This window comes from Macaca mulatta, chromosome 12 (genome assembly GCF_049350105.2).
Source record: "Macaca mulatta isolate MMU2019108-1 chromosome 12, T2T-MMU8v2.0, whole genome shotgun sequence".
Taxonomy (NCBI): domain Eukaryota; kingdom Metazoa; phylum Chordata; class Mammalia; order Primates; family Cercopithecidae; genus Macaca; species Macaca mulatta.
Genome location: NC_133417.1, coordinates 53,408,897 through 53,429,226, shown reverse-complemented (window position 1 = coordinate 53,429,226; position 20,330 = coordinate 53,408,897). Strand labels below are relative to the sequence as shown.

General features: G+C 37.5%; 1 protein-coding gene across 15 annotated transcripts in view; it reads right to left on the bottom strand.

The window, feature by feature from the left end:
• MBD5 (methyl-CpG binding domain protein 5) overlaps positions 1–20,330 on the bottom strand; it is a 509,020-nt gene that overhangs the window by 77,113 nt on the left and 411,577 nt on the right. The window contains exon 7 of one of the 15 annotated variants that reach the window (XM_028830579.2): positions 323–443. The gene's annotated coding sequence lies outside the window, so the exon portion shown is untranslated. 15 annotated transcript variants of the gene reach the window in all.

The window sequence follows — 20,330 nt, the reverse complement described above, 5'->3', positions numbered from 1 at the left end:
GTCCTCACATGTCAATAATTCCATTCTCAATCATCTAACAATGTCTAAAAATGCCTACTCACAGCTCCTCCCAAGATACCATTGTATTCTGTTGCGCTAAACTTTCTTGTAAATGCCTGAACAATGTGTTTACAACTCTGAGCCTTCGCATATATTGCTCTCTGGGCATAGAAAAACTTCCCCCCATTTTCTTTAAAGTAACCTTTTATTATCCTGTCTAGAGTTACCTGCTTATTCCTCTTTCATCCTACATGTGTTACATGTATGTTACAGCACTTGCCAAACTCTATTTTAATATACACACATTACTTGTCTTATTTACCTTTGTGTTCCTGGTTTCCAAACAAATTGTCAGGTACATAGTATGCAAACAATGTGCTTCAAGTTTAATTACTCATTTTTCTCTCCTTTCAAAATACTAAAAAATTTTCTTTTTTACTCTCCTAAAATAGAACCATAGATAGAAAAGTTCTTCTTAATAATATATTAAAATCACCCAGTGGTAAATACATACACACAGATAGATGCTAACTGCAGGTATATATTCAATCAAAACTGAGTGGAGGCTGAATCTACTTTTCTTATTTTATTTTCAGCACAATTCCACCTTCAGGGGATATCACCAGTGCCTAGAAGAGTGCCTGGCACACAGAAAATGACTTGTTGAATAAATAAATGAATGCTTGCATAAAAACCATGTCATTAAATGCTAAACAGCATTTCATAAACTAGACGTATTATAGGAACTCAGAAATAAAGTAACAAATCAGAAAAACAGTGAACTAAGGAGTAGAAAGTTTGGTATCTGCCATTTTCTAGTTTTATAGCTTTGAGCAAGAAACATTTAAACTGATCTTTAACTTCTTAATTTGTAAAAATAATAGATTAGGCTAGTTTTCAAATTATTTTACCAGAAGTCTCCATTGTTGAATGAAATGTAAATGGAATTGCCATTAAATAAAACAGAAAAGATTCATTAGTAAAAATTCATAAGATCAAGTTATGATACTACTTATTTAAATTCATTATTAAGAATGGGCCGGTGGCTCACTCCTGTAATCCTAGCACTTTGGGATGCCAAGGTGGGAGGACTGCTGTGCCAGGAGCTTGAGATCAGCCTGGGCAACATAGCAGAACCCTGTCTCTACAAATTTTTACAAATTAGTTGGGCATGGTGGTGCATGCCTGTAGTCCCAGCTACCTGGGAGACTGAGGCAGGAGGACTGCTTGAGCTCAGGAGTTTGAGGCTGCAATAAACTATGATCATGCCACTGCACTTCAGTTTGGGCAACAGGGCTAAAGTGCATCTCTTAAAAAAAAAAAAAAAGAATGAACATAGGTGACAGCTGCAATTTTAAATTATCCTCATCAGCAATGGCATTTTCTGTATTTTGTTTTGGTTTTACAATGTTGATACAATTCTGATTACCACAAATACACTATTACAAATGGTAACAGTTATTAAAAAAATAATTTGGCAATATTAAGATTTCTGCAATTAAAATGGTCCAGTGGCTTGAATGAGGAGTATAGAAAATTCTGTTTTCAAAACTGAGGGACTATAATCATTATTCATATTTCTGGTCACAAATATAAAAAATAGACAAGAACCACCCAAAACTTAAATTAAGCAAGAAAACTTTCTTTAATATAGTATTATCATATTAACTTATCATTGCAAACTAAAGTGCCAAAGTACACATGGCAGAAAGATACCCCTATTTCTGTTTGTACTTAATGTGCCATCCTAGTGCCAATCATAACCTCGAAAGACACAGTCCTGAACACCCTAATCCTGAATGCTGAAATCCCAGAAGATCAAAATCCTTAAAGTCTAAAATCTTGAAAATCAGAATCCCAAAAACTTAAAATTTCAAATGCTGAAATCCTGAAAGCCAAATTTTGAGGAAGGGATTAGTGATTTTCACTTGTACACGAGACAGTTGGATCATGTTAGGTGGAACGATTACTTTGTTCTTGTCTTTATTTGGAAGTTAAGTGTAGTTTAAGGGGATGTGTTTGGATGTCAGGTTGATAAGAGGTGGACTGGTGGGCTTAAGTTTAGGTGTTAACTTGACTAGGTTAAGTAATACCTAGTAAAACATTATTTTTAGTGTATCTGTGATGGTGTTTCCAGGAGTGTGAGTCTGAGTGAACTAACTGGGAAAGTTCTTCTCTCATTGTTAGCAGGCACCATCCAATCTGATGGGGGCCTAGAGAGAAGTAATACAGAAGGCAAACTGGTCTCTTTGAGAACTTGGACACACATTTCTTTTGCTGCTTTGGACATCAGAACTACAGGTTGCTGGGCTTTGGACTCCAGGACTTACACCAGTGGCATCCCAGGGTCTCCAGCTTGCAGACGGCCTGCAATGGGACTTTTCAGCCATCATAATAGCATGAGCCAAGTCCCCTAATAAATCTCCCCTCATATATCTATATACATATTCTCTTGGTTCTCTCTCTCTGGTCAACTCTGTCTAATATAGATTTCGTATCAAGAAGCCAAATATCCTTCCTTCTTACTGTATTCCTCACAACACTATGGAAGAGATCTGTGAAATTGTTCTGTTGCAAAAGAGCTGTGATCAGGTAAGTGTACAAGGCTGCTTAATAATGACAGATACAAAGTTTAAAAGCTAATTATTATTGGTGTGTGAAAGCAGAAAATTGCTTAATTGAAATGTCTGGGCAGTAACCAGACTTTCAAGTGACAGCATTTACTTACAAAATGTGTAGACCACTACGACTCTCCAAATACAAGTGCAGTGAGTGTTTTGAAGATCACAGAAGTGAAAAGGCAGACGAAAAATACAAAAAATCTCTCCTACCAAATTATCAGTTGTGTATCACTTTGTAGCTTCACATATAGCACCAATATGATACACTATGTATTTCATCTTTGCATCATTTCCAATACTGGATGTACAAAATGTGTAAGACTTTTAGAGAGTTCTAATTCATTTTATGCATTTATTGCAAATTTGACTTCACGAAAGTACATTATCGCAAGTTGACTTTGTGTGAAAGCATTGTGGGTGTATATAAAATGTTGAAACTTCCTCAATAAATCAAGAGAGGTCCTTTTCGTATATCTGCATTTCTAAAAGATAAAAACTAAAATTCTCGTGATCTTGGCTCTTTGGGCATATGTGGTGGTGACCCATTAAGGCTTTTGATTAATCTCATCAAAAGTCTTACGTTGTCTGTCATGGTATTTCAGATGATTGCAATCATAAAGCTGGGTGCAAACAATTACCAACTGTAGTAACATGTGCTTATATATTTCACTTTTTGGCCTATTTCTTCATAAATATGGTTCATCTGCTCATAACTGTTTCACCTATGTGACTGTCTTTAGTATACCTGTTTCTGCTTGCAAAAATATGAATGTTATTATTTCCTATTTCATTGTGTAAAGTGGCCTGTGAAGTGTTGTGACATGTTTTTATGTTTATCAAATAGATTTTCTTTTCAAAGTGTAAATAAAAGTCTTTAAAGACTTTTTAAAATTACTTTTTCCAGAATAACATTTTTGAGATTTTGATCTTTTGAGATAGTAACTTTCAAGATTTTAGACATTAGGGAATTTGATGTTTCAGGATTTCAATATTTGGGATTATAGCTTCAGGATTGTGGCTTCTGGGATTTTGGCCCAAATCTATGGCATACACATGCTGCAGCAGTGGTCTTGCTTGTATAATTTGATTTGGATATGTAATATTGCACCCAAGATTTTAAAAGGCCAGCTATAAACTTAAAAATAAAAACATATGGGCTGGGCGTGGTGGCTCACACCTGTAATCTCAGCACTTTGGGAGGCCGAGGTGGGTAGATGACAAGGTCAGGAGATCGAGACCATCCTGGCTAATATGGTGAAACCCTGTCTCTACTGAAAATACAAAACATTAGCCAGGCGCGGTGGCATGTGTCTATAGTCCCAGCTACTTGGGAGGCTAAGGCAGGAGAATAGCTTGAACCCAGGAGGTGGAGGTTGCACTGAGTCAAGATTGCACCACTGCACTCCAGCCTGGGTGACAGAGCGAACATATAAAAAATAAATAAAAACATATATTCATAGGAAGTTCAAATACCTACATAAAAATTCGTAAGGAAGCTTTAATTGGCAGTCCATAAAAATATAAACTAATAGGGCAGCTTAGTTTTATTTTGTGATCCCTAATGTGTTACACTTTGGTACAACACATCTGAGTGTGCATGTTATTTTTATTACAGTCTTCAAATATTTAATATGCTTAAAATATTTAAATGTTGCAGCCAACATTTGGGAAACCTTGAAGAACCTCCTGTGAACTGGATATTCTTTCTAGTCCTTTCAATTCTATCATTTCTACATAATCTAGAAAAGCAAAGGCCAGACGTGGTGGCTCACGCCTGTAATCTCAGCACTTTGGGAGGCTGAGACAGGCGGATCACCTGAGGTCGGGAGTTCGAGACCAGCCTGACCAACATGGAGAAACCCCGTCTCTACTAAAAATACAAAATTAGCCTGGTGTGGTGGTGCATGCCTGTAGTCTCAGCTACTTGGGAGGCTGAGGCAAGAGAATCGCTTGAACTCAGGAGGTGGAGGTTGCAGTGAGCCGAGATCGTACCCCTGCATTCCAGCCTGGGCAACAGAGCAAGACTATGTCTCCAAAAAACAAAAACAAAAACAAAAACAAAAACAAACCAAGAAATAATTTATAAAGATTTTTTTGATTTCTTCAAATAAATCTTGTACAAATTTACTGAGATTAGACACTCATGGGAGAAGAAAGAGCCTGATCAGACAGAAGTAGAGAACTTGTGTTAGGGAGTATCAAGGAATATTACATTTAAGAAAACATGTCAATCTTCCTAAAACAGGCAGATTCCCTACACAGATAAGCTAAAAACAGCTTGGTATCATCAATCCATGACACCTTATAAACAGAAATATTGCTGGTCTATAGGTATCTTAACTTACAAATGCAATTTCATTCCTATGTAGCTATTTTTTGATAACATCTGTCAGATGTAGAATATCTTTTCACTGAATTTGCCTTCATTTACTTGAAGAATATATTCTGATTTGAACTATAGAGGAAACTCTCTTAACTGACTTCTATTTAAACAAATCACTGAATTAATCAAAATTGCATTCCCTTTTGGACACAGACAGAATGGAAAGAGACGGGAAGAAAGCAAGCCACCTGGAAAACATATTTGAGGATATTGTCTATGAAAACTTTCCCAATCTCACTAGAGAGGCCAACATTCAAATTCAAGAAATGCAGAGAACCCCTGCAAGATATTACACGAGAAGACCATTCCTAAGACATAATCATCAGATTTTTCAAGGTTGAAATGAAAGAAAAAAATGTTAAAGGCAGCTAGAGAGAAGGGGCAGGTCACCTACAAAGGAAATCTCTTCAAGCTAATAGCAGACCTTTCAGCAGAAACCCTACAAGCCAGAAGAGACTGGGGCCCTATATTCAGCATTCTTGAAGAAAAAAATGTCCATCCAAGTATTTCATATCCAGGCAAACTAAGCTTCACAAGTGAAGGAGAAATAAGATCCTTTTCAGACAAGCAAATGCTAAGAGAATTCATTACTACCAGACCTGCCTTATAAGAGTTCCCTCGATATGGAAAGGAAAGACTGTTACCAGTCACTTCAGAAAAAGTGCACAGATGAGTGACACTATAAAGCAACCACACAAACAAATCTGCAAAACCAGCTAACCAAACAATGACATTATTGATATGTACAGATTTGATCCTAACTATGAATGCAAGTGGATGAAATGCCCCAATTAAAAGGCACAGAATAGCAAGCTAGAAAAAGAAGCAAGACTCAAAAGTGTGCTGTCTTCAAGTGATCCATCTCACATTCAATGACACCCATGGGCTCAAAGTAAAGGGATGGAGAAAACTCTACCAAGAAAATAGAAAAAAGCAGAGGTTGCTACTCTAATTTCAGACAAACAGATTTTAAACCAATAATGATCAAAAAAGACAATGAAGAGCACATGTAATGCTTACCATTATGTAAATGACAAAGGGTTCAATTCAACAAGAAGACCTAACTATCTAAATATATATGCACCCAACAGAGGAGCACCCAGATTCATAAAACAAGTTCTTAGAGACCCATGAAGAGGTATAGATTCCCACACAATAATCGTGGGAGACTTCAACACCATACTGACAGTGTTAGACAGATCATCAAGGCAGAAAACTAAAAATGCTATACTGGACTCTTGACCAAATGGACATAATAGACATCTACAGAATTCTCTACCCCAAAACACCAGAATATACATTCTTCTCATCGCCACATGACACATACTCTAAAATGGATCACACATTTGAACATAAAACAATCCTTCGCAAATGCAAAGCACCAAAATCAACCAACTCCACTCCTGGACCACAGCACAATAAAAACAGAAATCAACAGTAAGATAATCACTCAAAACCATACAAGTACATGGAAATTAAACAACCTGCTCCTGAATGACTTTTAGGTAAATAATGAAATTAAGACTGAAATCCAGAAACTCATTGAAACTAATGAGAAAAAAGCTACAACATACCAGAATCTCTTGGACATAGCTAAGGCAATGTTAAAAGCAAAGTTTATAGCATTAAACAATCAAATCAAAAAGTGGGAAAACTCTCAAATTAACAACCTGACATTACAACTAGAGGTAGTAGAAAAGCAAGACAAAAGTAATCCCAAAGCTAGCAAAAGACAAGAAATAACAAAAATCAGAGCTGAACTGAGGGAAATTGAGCCAGGAAAACCCACACAAAATATGAACGAATCCAGAATTCATTTCTTTGAAAAAGTGAATAGGATAGATAGACCAGTTGCTAGACAAATAAAGAAAAAAGAAGATCTGAATGAACACAATTAGAAATGACAAAGGGTACGTTACTACTGACGCCGCAAAAAAACAAAAAAACCATCGGCCACCACTGTGAACACAAACAAGAAAATCTGGAAGAAATGTATAAACTCTGGAAATATATAACCTCTCAAGACTGAACCAGGATGAAACTGAATCCCTGAACAGATCAATAATGAGTTCTGAAATTGAATCAGTAATAAAAAGCCTACCAACCAGGAAAAAATCCAGGACCAGATGGATTCACAGCTGAATTCTACCATTCTACCAGGTGTATAAAGAAGATTTGGTACCATTTTTACTGAAACTATTAAAAAAAAAAAAAGAAAACAAACAAACAAACAACAACACAAATGGGGAGGAGGGACTCCTCCCTAACTCATTCTATGAAACCAGCATCAGCCTGATGACAAAGTTGGCAGACACACAACAAAAAAAGAAAACTTCAGGCCAATCTCCTTGATGAATATCAGTGCAAAAATCCTCAACAAAATACTAGCAAATTGAATACAGAAGCACACAAAAAGCTAATCCACCACGATCAAGTAAGCTCCATCCCTGGGATGCCAGGTTGGTTCCACATATGCAAGTCAATAAATGTGAGTCATCACATAAACAGAACTAAATACAAAAACTACATGATCATCTCAATAGATGCAGAAAAGGCTTTTAATAAAATTCAACTTCTCTTCATGTTAAAAACCATCAATAAACTAGGCATTCAAGGAACATACTTCAAAGTAATAAGAGCCATCTATGACAAACCCACAGCCAACATCATACTGACTTGGCAAATGCTGAGAGAATTCCCCTTGAAAACCAGCACAAGACAAGGATGCCCTCTCTTACCACTCCTATTCAACATAGTACTGGAAGTCCTGGCCAGGGCACTCAGTAAAGAGAAAGAAATAAAAGGCATCCAAATAGAGGGGAAGTCAAACTACCCTTGTTTGCAGATGACATGATTTTATATCTAGAAAACCTCATAGTCCCTTCCTTTAATCTGATAAAAATTAAGCTGAGTTTCAGAATACAAAATCAAAGAACAAAAATCAGTAGCATTCCCATACAACAACAATATCAAAGCCGAGGTCAAATCAGGAACACAATCCCGTTTACAACTGCCAAAAAAAGAATAAAATACCTAAGAATATAGCTAACCAGGGATGTGAAAGATCTCTACAACAAGAATTACAAAACACTGCTCAGTGAAATCAGAGACAATACAGACAAATAAAAAAACATTCCATGCTCATGGATAGGAAGACTCAATATCGTTAAAATGGCCATACTACTGAAAACAATTTACAGATTCAATGCTATTCCTATCAAACTACCAGTGACATTCTTCACAGAATTAGAAAACCTATTTTAAAATTCATATGAAACCAAAACAGCACCCAGATAGCCAAAGCACTCCTAAGGAAAAAGAACAAAGGCGAAAGCATCACATTATCCAACTTCAAACTATACTATGAGGCTACAGTAACCAAAAGAGCATGGTACAGGTACCAAGACAGACACATAGACCAATGGAATAGAATAGAGAGCCCAGAAATAAAGCTGCACACCTACAACCATCTGATCTCCAACAAAGTTGACAAAAACAAGCAATGGAGAAAGAATTCCCCATTCAATAAATGTTGATGGGATAATTGTCTAGCCATGTGCAGAAGATTGAAACTGGACCCCTACCTTACGCCACACACAAAAATCAACTCAAGATGGATGAAAGACTTAAATGTAAAACCTAAAACTATAAAATTCCTGAAAGATAACCTAGGAAATACTACTCTGGATATAGGACTTGGCAAAGATTTCATGATGAACACAGCAGAAGCCATTGCAACAAAAAACCAAAATTGACAAATGGGATCTAATTAAACTAACGAGCTCCTGCACAGAAAAAGTAACTATCTATAGAGCAAAGAGACAACCTACAGAATGGGAGAAAGTATTTGCAAACTATGCATCTGACAAGCCTCTAATATCCAGAATTTATAAGAAACTTAAACAAATGAACAAGAAACAAACAACCCCACTAAAAAGTGGGCAAAGGACATTAAGGGACACTTTGCAGAAGAAGACATATATGCAGCCAACAAGCATATGAAAAAATGCTTAACATCACTAATCATCAGAGAAATGCAAATCAAAACCACAAGGAGATACCATCTGACACCAATCAGAATGGCTACTATTAAAAAGTAAAAAACAAACAAACAAACAAACAAAAAAAACAGATGCTGGTGAGGTTCTGGAGAAAAGTGAGTGTTTAACGGGAGTGTAAGTTGGTTCAGCCATGGTGGAAAGCAGTTTGGTGATTTCTCAAAGAGCTTAAAACAGAATTACCATTCGATCCAGCAATTCCATTTTGGGGTATATACCCAAAGGAATATAAATCATTCTATCATAAAGACACATGCATGTGTATGTCCACTGGAGTGCTATTCAAAATAGGATATACATGGAATTAACCTAAATGTCCATCAATGGTAGACTGGATAAAGAAAATGTGGCACATATACACCATAGAATACTATGAAGCCATAGAAAAGAATAAGATCGTGTCCTTTGAAGAGACATGGATGGAGCTGCAGGCCATTATCCTAAACAAACACAGAAACAGAAAACCAAATGCCACATGTTCTCACTTATAAGTGCAAGCTAAACAACGAGAACACATGGATAACAGAAGGAGAACAACAGACACTGGGGCCTACTTGAGAGTGGAGGTTGGGGGAGAGAGAAGATCAGAAAAAATACCTATCAGGTAGTATGCTTATTACCTGGGTGATGAAATTGTCTGTACACCAAACCCCTGTAACACGCAGTTTACCTATATAACAAACCTGCACATGTACACCAAACCTAAAATAAATGTTAAAACTCAGACAGAATGTTTACCTCTGCTCTTACTGGTTGTATGGTTTCCAACATGAGTTGTGTTGTTTCCAAAGTGTTATAAGCCAATAATATTTATTGGTCTAATTTGGAAATTTAATAAAATATTTTGTAAACTGATGAAATATAAATATAAAAAGTGAATGTTTCCATGAAAAATAAGTTGAAAGCAAAGTTTTAACACCAGCCTCCTGGGTTGAATGAAATGAGAGAGAGGAGAATTATAGGGAAAGGAATCCTAAAAATCTGGAATAATTCTGTACTCAGATCACCTTGCAAGTGGCTTTGAGTTATTGTTCCTCTCCAAAGTGGGGGAGGAAAAAGGGAAGTGTTTTATGTTACATTATGTGTAAAGACAGACTGTACTCCAATCAGTAAACTCATACAAAGCCAGTAGAAATTTATTCCAGATAAAACAAAATGTTTAATTATAAGTAATTTTAGATAATTATCTGTTTAAACAAATCTTTTCCATTAACCAACTATTGGTTCAGATTGTGTGGGGTAAGAGGCCTTTTCTTACTGTTGCAAAAGTAATACTTAATTGCGAGAATCTGAATTTCATGTTGAGATGAAGTTGTATAGAGTTTAAGGTTGATTTTTTATTTTATTCTCTTATTATTTTGAAAAACATATAGATAAAGAACATAGCATGTAATATTAAGTGGAAATATCTATTAGATATAAAATCTCTGAAAATAAATATACCTAACAATAGCCCAAAAACAACTGACATTTGTAAATGATAGAATTACAATGAGAAGTTGACTAACAGTCAGCCAGCAAACATTTCTCAAAAATGGATAAATAAAATAGGCAAGAAATTAATGAAGATATACAAGATCTAAACTATAATAAACCAATGTGCTCAATCTATTAGAAACACACAGGGAATGACATAAATTTACAGGAATTATAGATACATGTTTTTTTTTAAAAAACAACATATGAAACTAAAAAAATTAGCACAGTATGTTGGTTAAGAGCATAATTTCTGGATCCAGACTGCTAGGATTACATCTTAGTCTGCTACTTGCTGTGAGATTTAGTGACAGTTACTTCCCTAACCCTTAGGTTCCTTATCTGCCAAATGAAGATATAGGTTGTCCAGAAAATGGAATAAAGGAAGATTTGCAAAGGGCTTAGTGCCTGGCACTAAGTAAGCATTAAATAGTAAGCACTAAATTCATTAATTGTAAATAAATAGTTGGCCACAAGGGAAATCTCAATGATTCCAGACAACTACAATCACACAGAATGTATCCTCTGATCAAATTCTCATAAAAATAAAATGCCATAAGAAAATGTTATTGCCAAAAACCGATATGTTTGCAAATTTTTAAAATAGTCATCAATATACAGGCAGCATTTTTAAAAATTATACTTTAAGTTCTGGGGTACATGTGCAGAATGTGCATATTTGTTACATAGGTATACATGTGCCATGGTGGTTTGCTGCACCCATCAACCTGTCATCTCCATCAGGTATTCCTCTTAATGCTATCCCTCCCCTAGCCCCCCTAACCCTGCAACAGGCCCTGGTGTGTGATGTTCCCCTCCCTCTAACCATGTGTTTTCATTGTTTAACTCCCACTTACGAGTGAGAACCTGTGGTGTTTGGTTTTCTGTTCTTATGTTAGTTTGCTGAGAATGATGGTTTCCAGCTTCATCTATGTCCCTGCAAAGGACATGAACTCATCCTTTTTCATGGCTGCATAGTATTCCATGGTCTATATGTGCCAAATTTTCTTTATCCAGTCTATCATTGATGAGCATATCGGTTGGTTCCAAGTCTTTGCTATTGTGACCAGTATTGCAATAAACACATGTGTGCATGTGTCTTTATAGTAGAATGATTTATAATTCTTTAGGTATATATCCAGTAATGGGATTGCTGGGTCAAATGGTAGTTCTAGTTCTAGATCCTTGAGGAATTGCCACACTCTCTTCCACAATGGTTGAACTAATTTACACTCCCACCAACAGTATAAAAGCATTCCTATTTCTCCACATCCTCCCCAGCATCTGTGGTTTCCTGAATTGTTAATGATCACCGTTCTAACTGGCATGAGATGGTATCTCATTGTGGTTTTGATTTGCATTTCTCTAATGACCAGTGATGATGAGCTTTTTTTTCATATGTTTGTTGGCTGCATAAATGTCTTCTTTTGAGAAGTATCTGTTCATATTCTGCTCCCATTTTTTGATGGGATTGTTTCTTTATTTCTTGTAAATTTGTTTAACTTTTTTGTAGATTCTGGATATTAGCCCTTTGTCAGATGGATAGATTGCAAAAATTTTCTCCCATTCTGTAGGTGGCCTGTTTGCTTTTGATGACAGTTTCTTTTGCTGTGCAGAAGCTTTTTAGTTTAATTGGATCCCATTTGTCAATTTTGGCTTTTGTTGTTATAGCTTTTGGTGTTTTGGTCATGAAAGCTTTGCCCATGCTTATGTCTTGAATGGTATTACCCAGGTTTTCTTCTATGCTTATGTCTTGAATGGTATTGCCCAGGTTTTCTTCTAGGGTGTTTATGGTTTTAGGTTTTACATTTAAGTCTTTAATTCATCCTGAGTTCATTTTTGCATAAGGTGTGAGGAAAGGGGTACAGAGTCTGTTATCTGCATATGGCTAGCTAGTTTTCCCAACACCATTTATTGAATACGGAATCCTTTCACCATTGCTTGTTTTTGTCAGGTTTGTCAAAGGTCAGATGGTTATAGATGTGTGGTGTTATTTCTGAGGCCTCTGTTCTGTTCCATTGGTCTATATCTCTGTTTTGGTACCAGTACCATGCTGTTTTGGTTACTGTAGCCTTGTAGTATAGTTTTAAGTCAGGTAGTGTGATGCCTGCAGATTTGCTCTTTTTCCTTAGGATTGTCTTGGTTATATGGACTCTTTTTTGGTTCCACATGAAATTTAAGGTAGTTTTTCTAGTTCTTTGAATAAACTCAATGGTAGCTTGATGGGGATAGCATTGAATCTATAAATTACTTTGGGCAGTATGGCCATTTTCATGATACTGATTCTTCCGATCTATAAGCATGGAATGTTTTTCCATTTCTTTGCATCCTCTCTTATTTCCTTGAGCAGTGGTTTGTAGTTCTCCTTGAAGAGGTCCTTCACTTCCCTTGTAAGTTGTATTCCTAAGTGTTTTATTTTCTTTGTAGCAATTGTGAATGGGAGTTCGCTCATGATTTGGCTCTCTGTCTGTTATTGGTGTATAGGAATGCTTGTGATTTTTGCACATTGATTTTGTATCCTGAGACTTTGCTGAAGTTGCTTATCTGCTTACAGAGATTTTGGGCTGAGATGATGGGGTTTTCTAAATATACAATCATGTCATCTGCAAACAGAGACAATTTGACTTCCTCTCTTCCTATTTGAATACCCTTTATTTCTTTCTCTTGCTTAATGTCCCTGGCTAACACTTCCAATACTATGTCGAATCGGAGTGGTGAGAGAGGGCATCCTTGTCTTGTGCCGGTTTTCAAAGGGAATGCTTCCAGTTTTTGCACATTCAGTATGATATTGGCTGTGAATCTGTCATATACAACTCTTATTATTTTGAGATACATTCAGTCAATACCTAGTTTATTGATAGTTTTTAGCATGAAGGGGTGTTGAATTTTATCAAAGGTCTTTTCTGCCTCTATTGAGATAATCATGTGGTTTTTGTCACTTGTTCTGTTTATGTAATGGATTTTGTTTACTGAATTGCATATGTTGAACTAGCCTTGCATTCCTGTGATGAAGCTGACTTGATCATGGTGGATAAGCTTTTTGATGTGGTGCTGGATTTGGTTTGCCAGTATTTTATTGAGGATTTTTGCATCAATGTTCATCAGGGATATTGGCCTGAAATTTTCCTTTTTTGTTGTGTTTCTGCCAGGTTTTGGTATCAGGATGATGCTGGTTTCATAAAATGAGTTAGGGAGGATTTCCTCTTTTTCTATTGTTTGGAATAGTTTCAGAAAGAATGGTATCAGCTCCACTTTGTACCTCTGGTAGAATTTGGCTGTGAATCTGTCTGGTCCTGGACTTTTTTTTGGTAAGCTATTAATTACTGCCTCAATTTAAGAAGTTGTTATTGGTCTACTCAGGGATTCGACTTCTTCCTGGTTTAGACTTGGAAGGGTGTATGTGCCCAGGAATTTATTCATTTCTTTTAGATTTTCTAGCTTATTTGCTTAGAGGTGTTTATAGTATTCTCTGATGGTGGTTTGTATATCTGTGGGATCAGTGTGATATTCTCTTTATCATTTTTTTATTGCATCCAGGTGATTTCTCTCTCTTTTCTTTATTAGTCTGGCTAGTGGTCTGTCTATTTTGTTGATCTTTTCAATAAACCAGCTCCTGGATTCATTGATTTTTTGAAGGGTTTTTTGCAGCTCTATCTCCTTCAGTTCTCCTCTGATCTTAGTTATTTCTTGTCTTCTGCTAGCTTTTGAAATTCCTTGCTCTTGCTTCTCTAGTTTTTAAAAAATGTGATGTTAGCGTGTTGATTTTAGATCTTTCCCGCTTTCTCTTGTGGGAATTTAGTGCTATAAATTTCCCTCGCAATACTGCTTTAAATGTGTCCCAGAGATTCTGTTACATTGTGTCTTTGTTCTCATTGGTTTCAAGGAACATTTTTGTTTCTGCCTTAATTTCGTTATGTACCCAGTATTCATTCAGGAGCAGATTGTTCAGTTTTCATGTAGTTGTATGGCTTTGAGTGAGTTTCTTAATCCTGAGTTCCAATTTGATTGCACTGTGGTCTGAGAGACTGTTTGTTATGATTTCTGTTCTTTTGTATTTGCTGAGGAGTGTTTTATTTCCAATTATGTCGTTAATTTTAGAATAAGTGTGATGTGGTGGTGAGAAGAATATATATTCTGTTGATTTGGGGTGGAGAGTTCTGTAGATGTCTATAAGGTTTGCTTGGTCCAGAGCTGAGTTCAAGTCCTGAATATCCTTGTTAATTTTCTGTCTCATTGGTCTGTCTACTGTTGACAGTGAGGTGTTAAAGTCTCCCAGTATTATTGTGTGGGAGTCTAAGTCTCTTTGTAGGTTCCTAAGAACTTGCTTTACAAATCCGAGTGCTCCTGTATTAGATGCGTACATATTTAGGACAGTTAGCTCTTCTTGTTGCATTGATCCCTTACCTATTATGTAATGCCCTTCTTTGTCTCTTTTGATATTTGTTGGTTTAAAGTCTGTTTTATCAGAGACTAGGACTGCAATCCCTGCTTTTTATTGCTTTCCAATTGCTTGGTAAGTATTGCCCTATCCCTTTATTTTGAACCTATGTATGTCCTTGCACACAAGCTGGGTCTCCTGAATACAGCACACTGATGGGTCTTGACTCTTTATCCAATTTGCCAGTCTGTGTCTTTTAATTGGGGCATTTAGCCTGTTTACATTTAAAGGTAATATTGTCATGTCTGAAACTGATCCTGTCATTATGATGCTAGCTGATTATTTTGCCCATTAGTTGATGCAATTTCTTCATACTGTTGATGGTCTTTACAATTTGGTATGTATTTGCAGGGGCTGGTATCGGTTCTTCATTTCTATGTTTAGTGCTTCCTTCAGGAACTCTTGTAAGGCAGGCCTGGTGGTGACAAACTCTCTTAGCATTTGCTTGTCTGTGAAGGATTTTATTTCTCCTTCGCTTATGAAGCTTCGGCTGGATATGGAATTCTGGGTGGAAAATTCTTTAAGAATGTTGAATATTGGTTTCCACTTTCTTCTGGCCTGCAGGGTTTCTGCAGAGAGATCTGCTGTTAGTCTGATGGGCTTCCCTTTGTGGGTAACTCGACCCTTCTCTCTGGTTGCCCTTAACATTTTTTCCATCATTTCAACCTTAGTAAATCTGACAATTATGTGTCTTGGGGTTGCTCTCCTCGAGGAGTACCTTTTTGGTGTTCTCTGTATTTCCTGAATTTGAATGTTGGCCTGTCTTGCTAGGTTGGGGAAGTTCTCCTGGATAATATCCTAAAGAGTGCTTTCCAACTTGGTTCCATTCTCCCCGTCACTTTCAGGTACACTAATCAAACGTAGATTTGGTCTTTTCACATAGTCCCATATTTCTTGGAGGCCTTATTTCTTTTCATTCTTTTTTCTCTAATCTTGTCTTCTCACTTTATTTCATTAAATTGATCTTCAGTCTCTGATATCCTTTCTTCCACTTGATCATTTCATCTATTGATACTTGTGTATGCTTCACGAAGTTCTCATAGTGTGTTTTTCAGCTCCATCAGGTCATTTATGTTCTTTCAAGTGGTTATTCTAGTTAGCCATTTGTCTAACCTTTTTTCAAGGTTCTTAGCTTCCTTGCATTGGATTAGAACATGCTCTGTTAGCTCGGAGGAGTTTGTTATTAACCACCTTCTGAAGCCTACTTCTGTCAATTTGTCAAATTCATTCTCTGTCCAGTTTTCTTCCCTTGCTGGTGAGGAGTTGTGATCCTTTGAAGGAGAAGAGGCATTCTGGGTTTTGGAATTTTCAGCCTTTTTGCACTGGTTTCTCCCCATCTTCGTGGATTTATCTACCTTTGGTCTTTGATGTTGGTGACCACTGGATGGGGTCTCTGAGTGGACATCCTTTTTGTTGATGTTGATACTATTCCTTTCTGTTTGTTAGTTTTCCTTGTAACAGGCCCCTCTGTTGCAGGTCTGCTGGATCTTGCTAGAGGTCCACTTCAGACCCTGTTTGCTGGGTATCACCAGTAGAGGCTTCAGAAGAGCAAAGATTGCTGCCTATTCCTTCCTCTGGAAGCTTCTTCCCAGAGGGGCACTTGTCAGATGCCTGCCAGAGCTCTTCTGTATGAGGTGTCTGTTGGCCCCTACTGAAAGGTGTCTCCCAGTCAGGATACACGGGGGTCAGGGACCCACTTGAGGAGGCAGTCTGACCCTTATCAGAGCTCAAACGCTGTGCTGGGAGATACACTGCTCTCTTCAGAGCTGTCAGGCATGGATGTCTAGGTCTGCTGAAGCTGCACCCACAACTGCCCCTTCCCCCAGGTGCTGTGTCCCAGGGTGATGGGATTTTTATCTATAAGCCCCTGACTGGGGCCACTGCCTTTCTTTCAGAGATGCCCTGCCCAGAGAGAAGGAATCTAGAGAGGTAGTCTGGCCGCAGCAACCTTGCTGAGCTGCAGTGGGCTCCACCCAGTTCGAACTTCCTGGCAGCTTTGTTTACACTATGAGGGTAAAACTGCCTACTCAAGCATCAGCAATGGTGGATGCCCCTCCCCCACCAAGCTCCAGTATCCTAGGTGAACCTCAGACTGCTGTGCTGGTAGAGAGAATTTCAAGCCAGCGGATCTTAGCTTGCTGGGCTCCCTGGGGGTGGGATCCACTGAGCTAGACCACTTGGCTCCCTGGCTTCAGCCCCCTTTCCAAGGGAGTGAACGGTTCTGTCTCACTGGCTTCAGGCACCACCGGGGTATGAAAAAAACCTCCTGCAGCTAGCTTGGTGTCTGCCCAAACGGCTGCCCAGTTTTGTGCTTGAAACCCAGGACCCTGTTGGTGTAGCACTGAGGGAATCTCCTGGTCTGCGGGTTGCAAAGACCGTGCGAAAAGCGCAATATCTGGGCCAGAGGTCACCGGTCCTCATGGCACAGCCCCTCACAAGGCTTCCCTTGGTTAGGGGAGGGAAATCGTGACCTGTGGTGCTTCCCCGGTGAGGTGATGCCCCACCCTGCTTTGGCTCGCCCTCCATGGGCTGCACCCACTGTCCAACTAGTCCCAATGAGATGAACCAGGTAGCTCAGTTGGAAATGCAGAAATCACTCGCCTTCTGCGTCCATCTCGCTCGGAGCTGCAGACCGGAGGTGTTCCTATTCAGCCATCTTGAGCTTAAACCTCTCACAGGCAGTATTAACAGGCAATTTGAGGATAATGATCACAAATTTGTAGCAGAATTCAAAGTGTGACTTTATCTAGCAGAACATCATTTTTCATGGGTGTGGTGGCTCATGCCCGTAATCCCAGCATTTTGGGAGGTCAAGACAGGTGGATCACTTGAGCCCAGGAGTTCAAGACTAGCCTCGGTAAAACAGCAAAACCCTGTCACTACCAAAAACACAAAAACGTTAGCTGGGTGTGGTGGTGTGTTCTTGTGGTCCCAGCTACTTGGGAGGCTAAGGTGGGGGATCGCTTGAGCCTGGGAGGCAGGAGGTTGCAGTGAGCAGAGATAGCACCACCATACTCCCAGCCTGAGCAACGGAGTGAGACCTTGTCACAAAACAAAACAAAACAAAACATGACTTATCAGACAAGAGGGTAATATGGGTAGAGCTGGACCTGGCTTGTTGAGTATAGTGACAGAAAAAGCAAAAACAAAACAGATCATGTGATGCTTGCAATACAGTATCAAACTGTTCTAAAAACATAAACACAAATACACAGAGGTGAGGCAGAGAAGAATAATAAAGAGAATGTGGGAAAATGCTAATAATTGCTGAATTTGTGTTGAACTCTGAATTATTGCAACTTCTCTGTCATTGTTAAATTATTTCAAAAATAACGTTTTTAAAATATAAGAAAAATACAAAAATGAAATAGATTGGTTTTGAAGTTAGGGGACAAAAGACAGAGGGGTAATAAAGTTTGAGATATGCTAACTGTGTTACTGATAATATGGAAAATAGACTCTAAGCCATAATAAATGTTTACATGAAGTTAAAGAAGTTGCCGTATGGGTATAAGGGAAGAAGGAAAGTAATTTTGGACATATAACAAGCAAGATGAACAGTCTGGCAGGAAAGAGACAAAATGCTGGGGAGACAAACACAGACTCATGAAAAGTATAACAAAAAAGTCATAAAATGCTCATATGAAGGGGAAAAACAATTCAAAACAATTCTATATCAGGTCAGAAAAGGTTAATATCATAATGGGATATTTCACTTTTGAATCTCTTCCTTACCTCCCTCAGGCTTACATATGGCTTAGAATAACTCAAGCTTAAAGTAATTGGGAAAAATAACTGAAATCCACCTTGGATGAATAGAGGAGGACTAACTTTGGCTAAGGAATGGATAGGAAGGAAGAAAAACTTCTGGGGAAGTTGATAGAAATGAGTTCCTCCACAGGTGTTAATCTGGAATTAGATTGATCTTAAATGTTTGGGAAAATACATAACTCTTATATGGGGTATGATTAATAGAAATAAAGAGATAAAACTGTCAGTAGTTGAAGACTATAGGATCAGTTACCTAGAAAACCCAAACTGAAAAAATTATGAGAACCAATGAGAAAGGTAGGTAGGGTGGATGGGCATAGTACTAACATATAAAAAGCAAGGTAAATTACCTTACCAAATAGTAAAATATACTTTAAAAGCCATAGTGTTGGTGCAGGAATAGGCAAATAGTGTAACAAGAGAGTGGCCACAAACTCACATAAAATGCAAATTTAGTTATGACACTGGTGGCATTTTAAACCACTGAAAAAAGGCTGGCTAATTCAATACATGATATTGGAGCAACTGAATACCCATTTGAAAAAAAGTAAGTTATTTTCATAACTTACAAAATTCACAAAAATGCATTCCAGATGACTCAGGACTTAAAAACTAAACCAAAGTAAAATATATGCGTTTTTAAAAAAGTATAGAAGAATTTGTGTATTTGTGCCATATTTATGATGGCCTTCTAAAAGATATAAAAAGCAAATGCCTAGGTGTATGTCCAACAGAGTTTTTCCTAGGGTTTCTTCTGAAATTTGTATGGTTATCAGGTCTTAGAGTTAAGTCTTTAATCCATCTTCAGTTCATTTTTGCATATGGCAAGAGATAGGGATCCAGTTTCATTCTTCTACATGTGGCTATCCAATTTTCCCAGCACCATTTATTGAACTGGGTGTCCTTTCCCCAAGTCATATTACTGTACTCTTTCTAGAAAATCAATTGGTTGTAAGTACTTGGTTTTAATTCTGGGTTCTCTATTCTGTTCCATTGGTTTGTGTATCTACTTTTATAACCGTACCATGCTGTTTTGGTTACTATAGCCTTGTATAATAGCATCATCTGAAGTCAGGTAATGTGATGCCTCCAGATTTGTTCTTTTTGGTTAGAATTGCTTTGGCTATTCTGGCTCTTTTTTAGTTCCATATGAATTTCATAATTTTTTTTTTCTAATTCTATAAAGAATGACATTGGTATTTTGATAAAAGTTGCATTAAATCTGTAGACTGTTTGGGGCACTATGGTCATTTTCATGATATTGTTTTTTCCAATCCATGAACATAGGATATATTTCCATTTGTTTGTGTCATCTATAATTTCTTTCAGCAGTGTTTTACAGTTCTCCTTGTATACATCTTTCACCTTCTTGGATAAGTATATGCCTAAATATTTTATTTTATTTTTTTGTAGCTATTGTAAAAGGGACTGAATTCTCAATCTGATCCTCAGCTTGGTTGTTTTTGGTTTATACCAATGCTACTGATTTGTATATATTGATTTTGTAACCTGAGACTTTACTAAATACATTTTTTAAATCTAGGAGTCTTTCAGAGGACTCTTTAGCATTTTCTAGGTATCAG